Source organism: Lissotriton helveticus, chromosome 2_1 (genome assembly GCF_964261635.1).
Source record: "Lissotriton helveticus chromosome 2_1, aLisHel1.1, whole genome shotgun sequence".
NCBI lineage: Eukaryota > Metazoa > Chordata > Amphibia > Caudata > Salamandridae > Lissotriton > Lissotriton helveticus.
The window spans coordinates 626582032-626596170 of NC_136059.1; positions in this window are offsets into that span (position 1 = coordinate 626582032).

Below are 14139 nucleotides of genomic sequence, written 5' to 3' on the forward strand. Positions count from 1 at the left end.
GCAGGAGACCATCTGGGAGTCCTATAGAATGTAACGACTTCCATAGTAGCCCTCGCGGTATAAGGTCAAAAGCGGCCTTAAGATCCACGAACGCCACATACAAATGCCCCTTTCTTAAACTAACATATTTCCAACAAAGACAGCAGAATCTGAATACCTGGTCTACAGTGCTCGCTCTTGCTCTAAAGCCAGCCTGGAATATTGTGAAAATAGAGTTTGCGTCAATCCATATATTCATACGTGCTAAAATATGCCTTGCATAAAGTTTTTGTAAAATGTCCATTAAACTAATTGGATGATAGTTCCCTGGAATATTCCTATCTCCCTTCTTAAAAATAAGTACAATTTCAGCCCCCTTCCAGCTTTCCGGAAAATCAGCACCTGCCGCTATAGCATTGAATAGGCGATTAACATATGGTGCCCATACACCAATTTCGTGTTTGTACAGGTCTCCCGGAACCTAATCAAGACCGAGTGCTTTACCGTTTTTGACTGCAATGATTGCGAACACTGTCTCTTCCAATTCAAACACTAATTTTTGGGACCTATCAATTAGCTGTAGGGTAGCCATATCCGAAATTATTATGTTATCAGGAGCGCTATATAAATGGGAAAAGTGTTCAACCCAGGTCATTTCATCTAGGAAAACATCTCTAACAACTCCTCCTGAGCGATTACCTTTTGCAACCAGTCGCCAAAAACCCACCAGATCCTTATTTTTGGCAGTCATAAGCAGATCTGCCCAATTTTCCTCATCCCAAGCAATCCTTGCTCTCTCTTGTGCAACCTTAAAATTTGTCCTAGCCTCCTTGATCTCTATACGATCTTTCTTTTTAATTGCTGCTAGTAGTCTGGATTTGCCATTCTGGCAATCCATGTCATACCACGGTTTCCTGTTTGCCTTATTTTTTTGAATTTTAGTCGTTTTTCTAGGCATCTTCGTTAACAGTGGGACTAAGGATTAAAAAAACTCATTATGCAGGTTAAGGAACATATTCCCTTCTGCAGATGCATTTGGTTCACTATCGTATGTGTCTGCCGACAAACTGTAAATTCCGGCTAACACTTCTCCTTGGTCTAGGATATGGGCCCATTTTAGTGAGCGGCGATTGTTTGATGCTACCACCACATCGTTATTTGCGTTCGCTCTGGCACTTTCTCCATTATTGTCCATAGATATATTGGACATTAAACCACTGGAAACTAAAAGTTCGAGCGAATAGTGATTGCTCTCAACCCTCGGTATGAATTCCAAATCTAGTACATAACTCCAGATGTCAAGGGAAGCCAAAAAGAAATCAATTCTATTTTTGCAGTCATTCCTGGTAAAGGTTGGCGCTTTGGGTAGGTCAGATGGCAATCTTCCATTTCCTGCCCTCAGGCCATGGGTGACTGATAGTCTCATGATCTGTACAGCTAATATAGTACAAGGGACTGGCTTTTCGTTATTAACCGGTGGACTATCATAGGCGCTATCTTCTTCCTCTAAAATGTCATTAAGCCCTATAATGGGCTCGTAGTTACAATTTAGATCACCACCTAGTATTACACTTGGACTCACATCCAAGGAATTTAAAAAATGAGTCCAGTATTTCAATTATTGGTGATTCTTTAGAAAGAGGACCAGGTCTATTATACACATTAAACAGATAAAGCACCCTTCCATCTCTTGTGTTTATCCTTATCCCAAGTATATCTAGAGAGTCAATATTTAAAACTGTTATTCTAACGTCTAAGTTTACTTTGACCCACAATATAAGGCCCCCCGATGGTCTACCTCTTATAGAAGGGACTGCTTCCACATGAAATGTTTTATACCCTACCCTGTGAGGTGTTTTTGTCGCCCAAGTTTCTTGTAGGAAACAGACATCACCCGTATCAATATACTCGTTCCATTCCGGGTCACTCATGTTTTTCCTAAGGCCCGCTATATTCCATGAAATGAACCTTAGTGTATGGCAGTTATTGCCGCTAATTTCAATCGGGCAATCATCAGGCAAGTTGTTAATATTGCTCAGAATCCCCCCCATCTGATCAACATTGTCGCCTTCACTCAAGCGAGTTAATGCGATAGACCGCCCGTTTACAGCAGTATCTAGCCCACAGACCATTAGTACTTGAGGTTCAGTATCAAGGCCCCCAATCCTCCCCCGTATCTAATGGCATCAGGTTCAGTCAATCAACTGCCTCTAGGGAGGAGAGTGCCTGGAACCTGTTTGAAGTTGGGAAGGGGAAGGAATTGGCACATTGATTAAATATTTCTATTTCTTTTGGTCTGTAAAAAAACTCCAATGGGAGTGCGTAAATGTTGGTTTCCTGTGTTGGAATCTCCTCCTGTATTCTTAGGAGGTTACGGACCATATGCGGACGTCTGAAGTTTATGACTATACAGTCGCCTTCAGTATCTTTCATATGGGTCCCTACCCAACCCGCCCTACGTACCATTATGATTTCGTTCATTTGGTATGGACTGAATCTTTTATGCCTCAAGAGCCAGTCCACCACCTTATTCCTCAGAATCTCCCATGTGCCCGTTTGGTTCTTTTTAAGAACCGGAATCCCGGTTAGTATTAGTACATAAGGGCATGCAGCTGGGGGTAAGTGTAATATGTCAGGGTTGGGCGCCAAATCAAAATCGCTTCTTTTACAAGATTCTTGGAGGGTTGTTCTTTTAGGATCGTGACCTACCCCTATTTAGACATGTATTTGCTTGGGCAGCGTCATCTCTACTAGGCCCAGCTACCCCCAACCCCCCCCCATCATTACTTGTTCTAAGGTCTAATCTTGGTTGAGCAGTTGTGGTCCCAACCGTACTCATCTCCTTATCTTTGATACGTGTACTATCCCTGAACTCAGAGAGTATTTTGGCCCCTTCAGCATTATTGGCTCTCCCTTCCGCTATCATTGTGTCCAATCTATGCATAGCCTGATTGATTTCAACAATTTTCCCATCTAGTTCTTTAAGTTTGTTAACCAGACAATCATTTATTCTTGATTCAACCAAATTTATTGTAGTTTTCAGAATGTCTACAACAATGTCTTCAAGGTTCCCAGCCATACCATCTGTTTTGTTTAAAATTGAATGGCTATCAAATTCAGTCTGCGTACCAAAAGAGTTGCATATTACCCTTATACGCTCTGCCACCTCTGTGCCCCCTTGATTATGTGCCACCGATCCACTGGGTTCACTAGTCTTTTTAAAGAGCCGTGTGTTTTGTGGAGAGGATTTCTTTTGTTTCTTCTTTGTCACAGGGCCCCCTTGTCTTAGCCCACGGAGTCTAGTTGCTATAGATGGTGATGATTGCTCACCCTCAGCAGGCTGCGAATTAACAGTGGGAGTGCTGGATACAGGAATAGATCCTATTAACAAGGATGTGGGGGAGGTGCAGGTATTGGTTAGTTCCTGCTGCGGTGCTAGAGAATCTGACTGGACAAGGTCCTGGTATGTCGGAAGTTTGGATGGATCCAACAACAGCCTTCATTCCACAAGGGCAATTTCATGGGATATATTTGATTCTGCTCGTAATATAAAGTTATCTAAAGTTCTCGTAATACATTTCTGTTTGCTCATGATGCTGGGCTCTACTCAACACAACTTCTGTCCTAAACAGATGGGAACAAGTTAAATTTGTAATAACAAGATGGAAGAGCAACAGTCCCAATCAGTAAGAACACACTCAATAAGGTCTGTACAATTTAACCAGAGGATGCAAAAAGCTTTATGGGCCTATCTCAGCCACTACATAACGGGCTAATGGTGATTTATATCTGAAATGGTGTTGCACCCACATATACAGATCACCCTTACACCCCTAGATCCGTTCTAGTAATCCGATGTTTCTGAAGCATATGAACATATAGCGACAATGTTAAGACATACGCATCATACCCAATTAATAGTAGGAGATCAAGTTCGAGTGTAAGATCAAGGGGGTGGCCCAGCACAGCCTCTTCTGGCCTCGGACGGCCGCAGACGGCACCACCCTTGTCCCGGGCTTCTCCCAGCACGTCCCGTGCGCGATCCCGCGACATGGGGGCTGAGCGCGGTTTAAAGCGCCTCCGTGCGCGGGAATGACGTGGGCGGCTCCCGTCGCTAGTGAGCCTGGGAAGCGTTGTCCTCCTCTCGGCGGCCACGGGAGTCTAAAGTGCGGTGGCGGGAGGACAGGAGATCAAGCAGGACGGCCAGCGTCGGTAAAAGGAACCAGCAGGTAGGATTTCGACAATGCCCACAACAGTGCAACAGCGCCCGCTCCACCGGGGCTGAGCGCGGTTTAAATCGCCTCTGGGCACGGGAATGACGTGGGCGGCTCCCGCTGCTAGTGAGCCTGGGAAGCGTAGTCCTCCTCTCGGCGGCCGCGGGAGTCTAAAGTGCGGCAGCAGGAGGATAAGAGACCAAGCAGGATGGCCAGCATCGGTAAAAGGAACCAGCAGGTAGGATTTCGACAATGCCCCCAACAGTGCAACAGCGCCCGCTCCACCGGGGCTGAGCGCGGTTTAAAGCGCCTCCGGGCGCAGGAATGATGTGGGCGGCCCCCGCTGCTAGTGAGCCTGGGAAGCGTAGTCCTCCTCTCGGCGGCCGCGGGAGTCTAAAGTGCGGCGGTTGGAGGACAAGAGACCAAGCAGGACGGCCAGCGTCGGTAAAAAGAACCAGCAGGTAGGATTTCAACAATGCCCCCAACAGTGCAACAGCGCCCGCTCCACCGGGGCTGAGCGCGGTTTAAAGCGCCTCCGGGCGTGGGAATGACGTGGGCGGCTCCCGCCGCTAGTGAGCCTGGGAAGCGTAGTCCTCCTCTCGGTGGCCGCGGGAGTCTAAAGTGCGGCGGCGGGAGGACAAGAGACCAAGCAGGACGGCCAGCGTCGGTAAAAGGAACCTGCAGGTAGGATTTCGACAATGCCCCCAACAGTGCAACAGCGGCCAGAACCCACTAGGTGTTAGGAGGGGAACCTTCCCAGCTGAGCAACACAGTACCTCGGTTTTTTCCCCATTAAATTGTAAATAGGTATTTTGTAACCATAATGCAGTATCTTGCAGACAGTCATGACATTTTTCCAGCGAAAGTGACTGGTGGCCTTCTAGTGACAAAATTAATTGAGTGTCATCAGCATAATTCACAAGACTGATTTTATGTGGTTTGACGACAGCAACCATAGGCCGCATATAGATATTGAATCGAATAGGACTGATGGCAGGACCCCTGCTTCTGCGAGGAAAGTACATATATAAGGGGGTAAGGGAATCATATTTTATTTTATTACTCTTGTATCACTAACAGTAGGGAAAGTGCAAATACTTGGGTGAGAGGATGTTAGATTAATATTCTAAATCCATTCCTTTTAACAATGGTTTAAGTGTATACATTTGTAGAGTGAGGGAACATATTTACTCTTCTAATACCATTGATACTCATATTGGCAACAATGCCTGCATATCGAGGGGATCAGAATTACTATTCTAGCACCATTACAACAAACACAGGGAAAGGAACATATAATTGGTGAGTTCAAAATTAGTATTCTAAGTCTAGACATGTTTTTTAACATTACATATCTATATTTATATTCTTTAAATTACCCGTTTGAAAAGCAATACTATAAATCTATTTAACCACTATATATTATAGAATTTACATTAAATATGTATAGAGATGGGTTTCTTATTCTAACATTTATATATATTTTGAAAAACAAAATAGAGTCTATTTAAAATATTGATTTAATTAAACAATAAAATATAAACAAGTGCAATTAAATGAATCTGAAACCCAACAACTATTTAAAAATAATTTTAATACCTATAAAGTTATATAAGTAAATAATTACATTTCAGTGTATTTCATTTTTTAATATGACAAAGAAATGGAAAAAATATTGCTAAAATCCAACATCATATATAAAAATTCTTCTTCCATTAAGACATAAGAATTTTAATCAATAATATTTTTAAAATAATACTTTGTAATCCATTAAACGTACTACCCACCCAAAGTCTTAATAAATGCTGCAAAAAACCATTACATATATTACATATCATAATATTCAAAAAGCTATAATTTAGGGTTTTACTACGATGGCGGATGGAAAAGCCCTCCAACCGCCCTGCCTCTGGGAAAAAACGCCTAGATGTTCCGCGGAAAAACCGGCAGTGACATTACGGCGGTGGTCGGATTTCACAAAAAAATGTCTGTAACGTCTAAAAAATAGAAATTTCGACCACGGCAGACGGAAAAGCAGCGGAATGCATCAAAAATGCTGATCCTCACGTGGAATGACCGGGAGTAAAATCATGATGAGATGGCAGAGCAGAAGTAACCATCATTGTGTTATAACCACTGCGGTCATGCCTAAAGAAAAATGGCGTCAAATGCAACTATACAACAAGGGCTCCAAGTGTGCCTGACCTCTCTGCTGCCCTCAAACAGAGCTTGGCAATTCGGTCTGGACTGTTCCCATGAGGCACAGGGTCAAGACTGATTTGCATATGGCTGGGTCTAAACGGGGGTGGCATGGTGAGCAAAAGAACAATGGATTTAACCCAGATATCTTGACTGGGGGTGAATGTATCATTTATTCAGCATTCCGTCCATCATTTGTTTGCGCAGCACTTTTCACCCTAAGTGGGATGGGTATGCCCAGACGTGGATTCCTTGCTCACAATGCCACTGGACTCAAGCTAACCTGGCTGATGAATGGTAACACCCAGAAACCGGTCCCAGGATGCTTGTTTCTGGTCCAGGGTTGGCTTGGCAGTTCGGTCTGGACTGTTCCTATGACGCTAATTTGCATATGGCTAGGTCTAAACTGGGGTGGCATGCGAGCAAAAAATGATGGATTTAACCCAGATCTCCTGACTGGGGTTGAATGTATGATTTATTCAGCATTCCATCCATCATTTGTTTGCATAGCCCTCAAACACACCTGACATGTCCTAATGACACCCCCAATGAAAACTCTAGTAAACATGGAAAATACACCTGAATGTCAGTCCCCATTTTTACACACCCACATAGCTGAGTATAAAACCAACTCCTTCCCTGACCATCATCCTTTGCACAACTATAGCAGTGAAAGGTCATACACCACAGCTGAAAAGAGAGGCAAATCATCACAAAACACACCATCACAATCACACATAGCAACACTTACAACACACACTTCACACATCTCCACCACCACCTTCCTAAATGCATTTGCCACTTATTTGCACATCACACACCATGACACAGAAAAAAATGCCTACATTTCACAGACAATGAGTTGTCAGTGATGCTGGATGAAATAATTAGAAGAGAACCACATTTGTTTGGAAACATGGTCCAACAGAGACCACTTGTTAGAAAAAATCAAATGTGGGAAAGGATTATCAACAAAGTTAATGCAGTAGGGACCACCCAGTGCACACTGTGTGACATCAAGAAGAGGTGGCATGACCTCAAGACCAGGTCAAATACTATGCCAACAGGACCCATGAGGCGGATCAGGGAACTGTGGCCCTCCCATTCCACCACTAACATTCACTGAATGGGAGGAGAAGGTGCTTGCCATCCCGCATCCAGATAGTCTCACAGGAGTAGCTGGGGGAGTGGAGACTGGTAAGTACCAACATATGTATCGCATCACACGGCCATGTACTGTCTTGCATAACTATGAAGCTACACGATATACACCTAAATTCACTTGTGTACAACACACTCTTCCCAAAACATGTCTCACATATCTACCATTTCATTCCTCTGATTCACCTCAAAGGTAGCTAGCAACATGTCAATCGGGGGTACAGACAGGTAGCCAGCATTACAACTCCCACCAGTCCCCCTTGCCTCACAGCTGAGCAGGATGGAACACTCCTCCATCCCAAAACCATGTGGAAGCCATCTCTCTCCACTGTGCCACCTAACAGGTAGGTAGTCAGCGCATGCACCCTGTCATCATTCTCAAAGTGCATGTAGCCATATGACCACCACATCCCATACTTGATAACCAACTCTGTACAGATCCATATGTTAATTCTAGTTCGCATACAGATAAGCCCATGTAAATGTCACATAGATCACACTTTGAATCACAAAGTCCAAAGCAAATAAATTCATGGCCCAATCATGCAAAGCACACAATGCAATGTGTGAGTCACATGGTTTCAAAGCATGAAGGCTCATATGAACACAACACATGCATGCATGGACAAGCTGTAAAACAAACAAATCTACATGATTGCAAACAAAAATTACCAACTGAAATTAGGAAGTGTTTGCATCGCTGAAACTGATACTCAGATAAGTCTACAATATCCCAGCATATATCAAAGTGGATGTGCACCAAGTTGGAGGTAATGACATGTCATGGTAAACACACTATCTGTACATTCTAACCTCTGTTCAACAGGGGGTTCACAAGCAACAGCTGGCAAGAACACCACCAACCAGCAGAGCCAGTCTCCTCCCCCCCCGGAATGTGAACTCTCTGATGCTGATTCTCTATGTATCTTGGATGAGGAGCAACAACCTGGCCCCTCATGACTGCCAGGGTGCACTCTGTCTCAAGGCCTCATTGTCCCCTCCACCGCCACAACTAACAACACAGCAGTGACAACAATTACGATGACCCCTGCTAGAATGACCTATGCGTCATCCACCTCCACAATCACACCCGCTACCTGCAGCACTGTCCCTGAATCAGTGGTTACCAACACCACCACTGAAGCACAGGATGCCGGGTACAGTGTGCGGGTGCATGTACATCTAACACCACAGCAAGGTGTGTGTCAGCAAGGCAGGTGGGCGGGCAATCACAGGAGGACACTGAGGCAGAATCCCTGGCCACTGTCCCAAGAGTCCTTGGTGCATACCAACAGAATCAGGGACAGATGGGCCAGGTTGTAGAGAAACTGTGTGAGCTCCGCCTGCTGCAGAGGTCCATGGACACCCGAATAGGGCAACTTGATAATCTCATGGGCCTACTTGTGGTGTTCTGAGGGACATACATGCTTCTCAAATGACGTCTCACTCTATTTGTCTTTATTACCATCACTGACAACTCATAAACTCAGTATGATCAACTAACTTTTCATTCACTTTCAATTTAACACAATCTAATAGAAAATAAACACAATTTACACACCTATGCCATAGTGTCAGTTCCATGTTTATCACAGTATGTACAATGTTAACTCAGATTCCAATGTACCACATGCTTTGATTGTGACGAGACATCGATGGTGCAGAGTAACCTAGAAAGACACAGGAAGATGACATTGTCATATGATGACATTACAGCAACAACACACCACTAGTCTACACCGTACAATATTCATTCCACATAACACTGACCAACACCATCAACATGGACATGCGGTAAGTGGAAACAAAAACACTGTCCCACACACATTAGCCCTTAACAGTGTGCCAACAACAGTCAGCATCCCAACACATCATCTATGCTATGTCACTAATAGCAAAGCAAACAGACAAAGCCATAGTTGCTCAATGGTAACTTACACTCATGGGAAGTAGTTGGCAAAGAGCAGTTGACACAGGTCAAAACCTTCCTCATCACCACTATCATCTTCACTGAGCATGTGTGGATTTGAAGCGGGGGCATCTGCTGATCATCATCGTCCAGAATCCGGAGGACCTCTTTGCGCCAGGCCAGGTTGTGAAGCATGCAGCATGTGACTATGACACCTTTTGGGGAGAGCAGAGTAGTGCACCACCACTCTTGTCCAGACACTGAAATCTAGCCTTTAGACGTCCAAGAGCCCGCTCCTCTACACGACGTAACCTCCCATGAGCATCATTTAAGGGGACTCTCCCCGGTGTCCCTGGATTGCTTTGTTTGCTCAGCAACCAAGACAGGTTAGGATAGGCAGAGTCACCTAGTTGTTAGAAACACAGACCAAGTTTGTAATAGAAATATTTGAGGAGACCAGCATGTCGCACATACAGCATACTACTTGACACAGCTCACTCACCAACAAGCAAAGCAGCTCTGAATGCACATTTTCCATCAAGTGAGGGATGATGCTGTTACACAGTATGTAGGAGTCATGTGCAGAACCTGGAAATTTGATACATACGTGGGAGATAATCAGATCCTCTCGCATACCACTTGCACATTTATTGAATGGTAATTCTTCCTGTTACGGTAGATGTGCTCACATGGCTGTGGTGGAACAAAGAAAGCATGTGTGCAGTCAACGACTCCAGCAACATTAGGTCAAAGGTCATACAATTCACCTTTCACATCTGCCAATTCATGTCTCTTTGGAGAGTGAATGTAGCTGTCTGTGTAGGTCAACAATGCAGACAGGACATCACACAACACCATACTGATCACAGGTTGGGACATCCCACCTGCGATGGGGAGAAGATGTAGCTTAACAGTTAGGGTGGTCGACTTCAAATCTGGGTAACCTTGTCCGAGTCTCGGCAACAACGCTCAACATCCTGTGATTCTGGGCAAATCACTTAGGGTTCCATGCATCAAACTAAAAACTGGTTGCAAACTGCCAGATTCTCAGAATCTGCCCTTTTTCAACAGGAATTTTTGAATTTGGGATGCATCATCCCAAATGCAAAAATCGCAGATTTTGATTGCATTTAAGGAATTGCAAATTGCGCTTCCTTAAATGCAATGATAGAAGAAATTTAAAATAGCGATTTTGCTATTAGGAGTCGCAAATTACTGAAAAAAAGTGTTGGTAATTTGCAAAGCCTTTGAAAAATGTACTAAAGTTCATTTTTCAAAGTTACATTTTAAACACCCCCTTGGGGCATGTGTGTGTGCAACATGGGTGCACATTAAAATTTCAGGGGTGCAACAGGGTGTCCTTTTGTCACCCTTGAAATTGCATGTACAATTTGCGAGTACCTATTTGGCGCTCGCAATTTGAGCATGCAATTCCCATTCATTTCTATGAGCCTGCGGACCCATAGGAATGAATGGGAAGCCATTCCTTAATTGCGACTCGCAATTTGCAAGTTGCAATCAGGGACTTTTTAAGAATCACAATTTTTTTTGCGATTCCTACATGCATATGCTTTTGCGATTCCTTAATTGTGATTCCTTAATAATCGCAATTAAGGAATCGCAAAAGTCTACCTTGATGCATCTGCCAGTTAATCTCCCCGTGCCTTACAAAAATGGATGTGACCTCATGTAACGCAACTGGTGCTCATGTAAAGCGCTCTGATACCTGATTTTGGGTCTAGTTTGTGCTATATAATACTTCAGGGATGGCCACCGTGTACTGAAATTACCAGTGGCAAAGAAATGAAGGGCGGCCATAACCTTTACTGTTGGTGTCAAAGCTGTAGGATATGTTCTGTGAGACCTCAAATGGGGCTCCAACTGAACATATTGCTCTTAAAGGGTAAGGCGATTCAGACAGAATTTCTTAATGATGTCTGTATCCTCCTTTGTCTCCAGCGGTGGGAAAGGCAGATACACAGGTGGTCATCTCCTATGTATTCTGGCAGGGGACTCATGAAAAAATGAGTCAGCGATGAGATGTGTGTAACAGCTTACATAATGACTAACACAACAACAACATTGACAGGACTGGAAAAACATCTTAATGCACAAGTGACATGCATAGACACATTGATCTCCCGTAGTCATTCATGTAGCCAGGATGTACATTATAACTAATGTCATTTCTAAATCTGACTATGTGTATGTTATATGCTACACTGTGTCCCCAGCTGACACAGCACATGTGGCTAACAGCATCAATGGTGAGTTGTATGTAGCTGCTGTTAGTGCGCAACATCAATGATTAGTCACACTGAGCACAACATCATTACTGAATGAGCCCATTGAGTGCAAGCTGGACAACTATCAATATAAACACACCACTGTGTACAGAAATGTATGCACACTATGTGATCAGCCCAATATGACTGTGCAAGGAGTTTGCATTACACACATTGAGATGTTCACAAAAATGTGTATACATGCCCACATGGATGAAATTTGAAATGTGAGTATGGACACACCAATGCATTTAATCACATGTACTGCCATGCATGGGTGGGCATACATAAGGTAATGTCACACTCTCAATCAATTCACAACGAGCAGTAATTATTTTTGGCAAATGTGTTGTAATCAGTGATGCAATTTTCAAAACAAGATTGCATATGCACAATGTATTCACAGGCGCGGGAGGTGTGCACCTCCACTTCGGTGACAGGCATTGGTCACAACTGAATGATGTCGGATTGCGGTAGAGACATCCTGACCCCCGCTGTGTGACACTGCCTATACGAATGTCATTGCAGCCAATGGGAACCGCCATCGTGGTAGTGCATTTCAGTTTTTAACATCGCGTTAGGCATGCACCGCCAGTGTGGTCACAGGGAATGATGTTGGATTGTGCTAGAGACGTCCTGGCCCCCACGGTGTGATACCACCTATGTGAATTTCATTGAAGCCAATGGGAACCACAATTGCGGTAGTGCATTTCAGTTTTGAACATCGCGGTAGGCGTGCACCCCCTCTGCGGTCACAGGCATTGGCCACAATTGAAAGATGCGGACCAACTGGTATTAGCACATGTTAGCTGTCCTTATGGAGGCCACTCATAGCTTCATCTACAGAAGGCACTCTCATGCCTTGGATCATTGATGGCTTGGCAGGCAATTGGAATGGTGTTGGTATTATACATGTCACGCAAAGGCCTTGCATCACATTGCCCTAATCATGGCATTGTGCATTGTCTTTGCATCAACATTAGTACATGGGGCTCAGAGGCACTTCATTCCCACAACATATGTGTCCATGTGACATGTGCAGCATTGTGAGTCTAAGAGACATCAACTGGCAGTGAACAGCAGTGAGAATCATGTTAGGGTGCATTGCAAGATTTGGTGTGTTGACTTCCATCTAATTTATACATCTACAAAGTGGTTAGCATTGTTAATCAGTAGTTGTGCATCATTGGCAAACATTGTGGATGTGATGCGGTAATATCACTTAACAATGTTTAGGTTTCTGTTTGTATTTGTGGAGTTCAGTGAACTCATACTTCAAGTGTGTGAAACACAACATATTAGGATGTTTAGCTCTCTTACCTGCAGGCATGTAGGTGTGCCTACAGACGATTGGGTGTGATGTTGAGAGGTAGACACATGCACAGATCTTTGGCTGTGTCAATGCAACATGCAGCATGACTATCCATTAAGCATGTATACATGCATCAGCTGATCATGCCTCTAATTGGGATTATGCATACAGTACATGGATAATTTGGATGTGAGACTTTTAGTGCAAGTGTTTGTGTCTGTATAGCAAATCATGTTTGTGAGTAGGCCAACTTTACTCAACCTATGTCTCTGTCTCTTACAACATCTGCCACGTGCAGGGAAGGAGAGGGGCCCAATACTGTAGGGGAAGCTACTGGCATTACTAGTCCCCAGGAGTACAGCGACACTGAGGGGACCAGCGCCTTTAAGGGTGACAGGGTTGCCCTGGAGGAGTCGTGTCCTGAATCATCTACATCCACACTTCAGACTCTAGCGGTGACTCCTCTGTGTTGGCGGGCACAGGAAGTTCTGCATCTGTTTCTTCATCCGCAACATCCAGTCCGCTGTCTACCCTCCCTTATGCTCCCCCAAGTGGTATCTAGGCTTGAAGCCCTAAGAAGGGTAGAGTCTCCTTCCTACCAGGCATTGCTGCCTCTGCCTCCCTCTGTCTCCCCAGCTGTCCTCAGTGTGGAGGCAGTAGACATCTTGCGGCAACTGTTGTGGGTTAGACTGCGCTCCTGAATGCCCTCCAGGATCATGGCAACAAGTTGCCACAGGTAGTTGTGTTCATGGAGGGCATTCATTTGGACATGGTTGGCCTGCAAAGAACTGTCGAGTCTTTGTCTTCCACAGTGACGGCAGTCATTCTGCAGTCCCAATCTCCCAGTCCTGTTCCTGTCCATTTTGCTATCACACTCCCAGTGCCCCCAACTGACCAGAGCACACACACACCAGAGCACTCAGGAACCCATTCATCCACACGTAGCACACAACAACAGCACTCTAAGCAAACCAGATACCATTCACCATCCCCACAGCACAGTTAAAGCACACACGACCGCACCACAACCAGCCCATCACAGGACACTCAAAAACATAAGGATAAAACACATGCATTCAC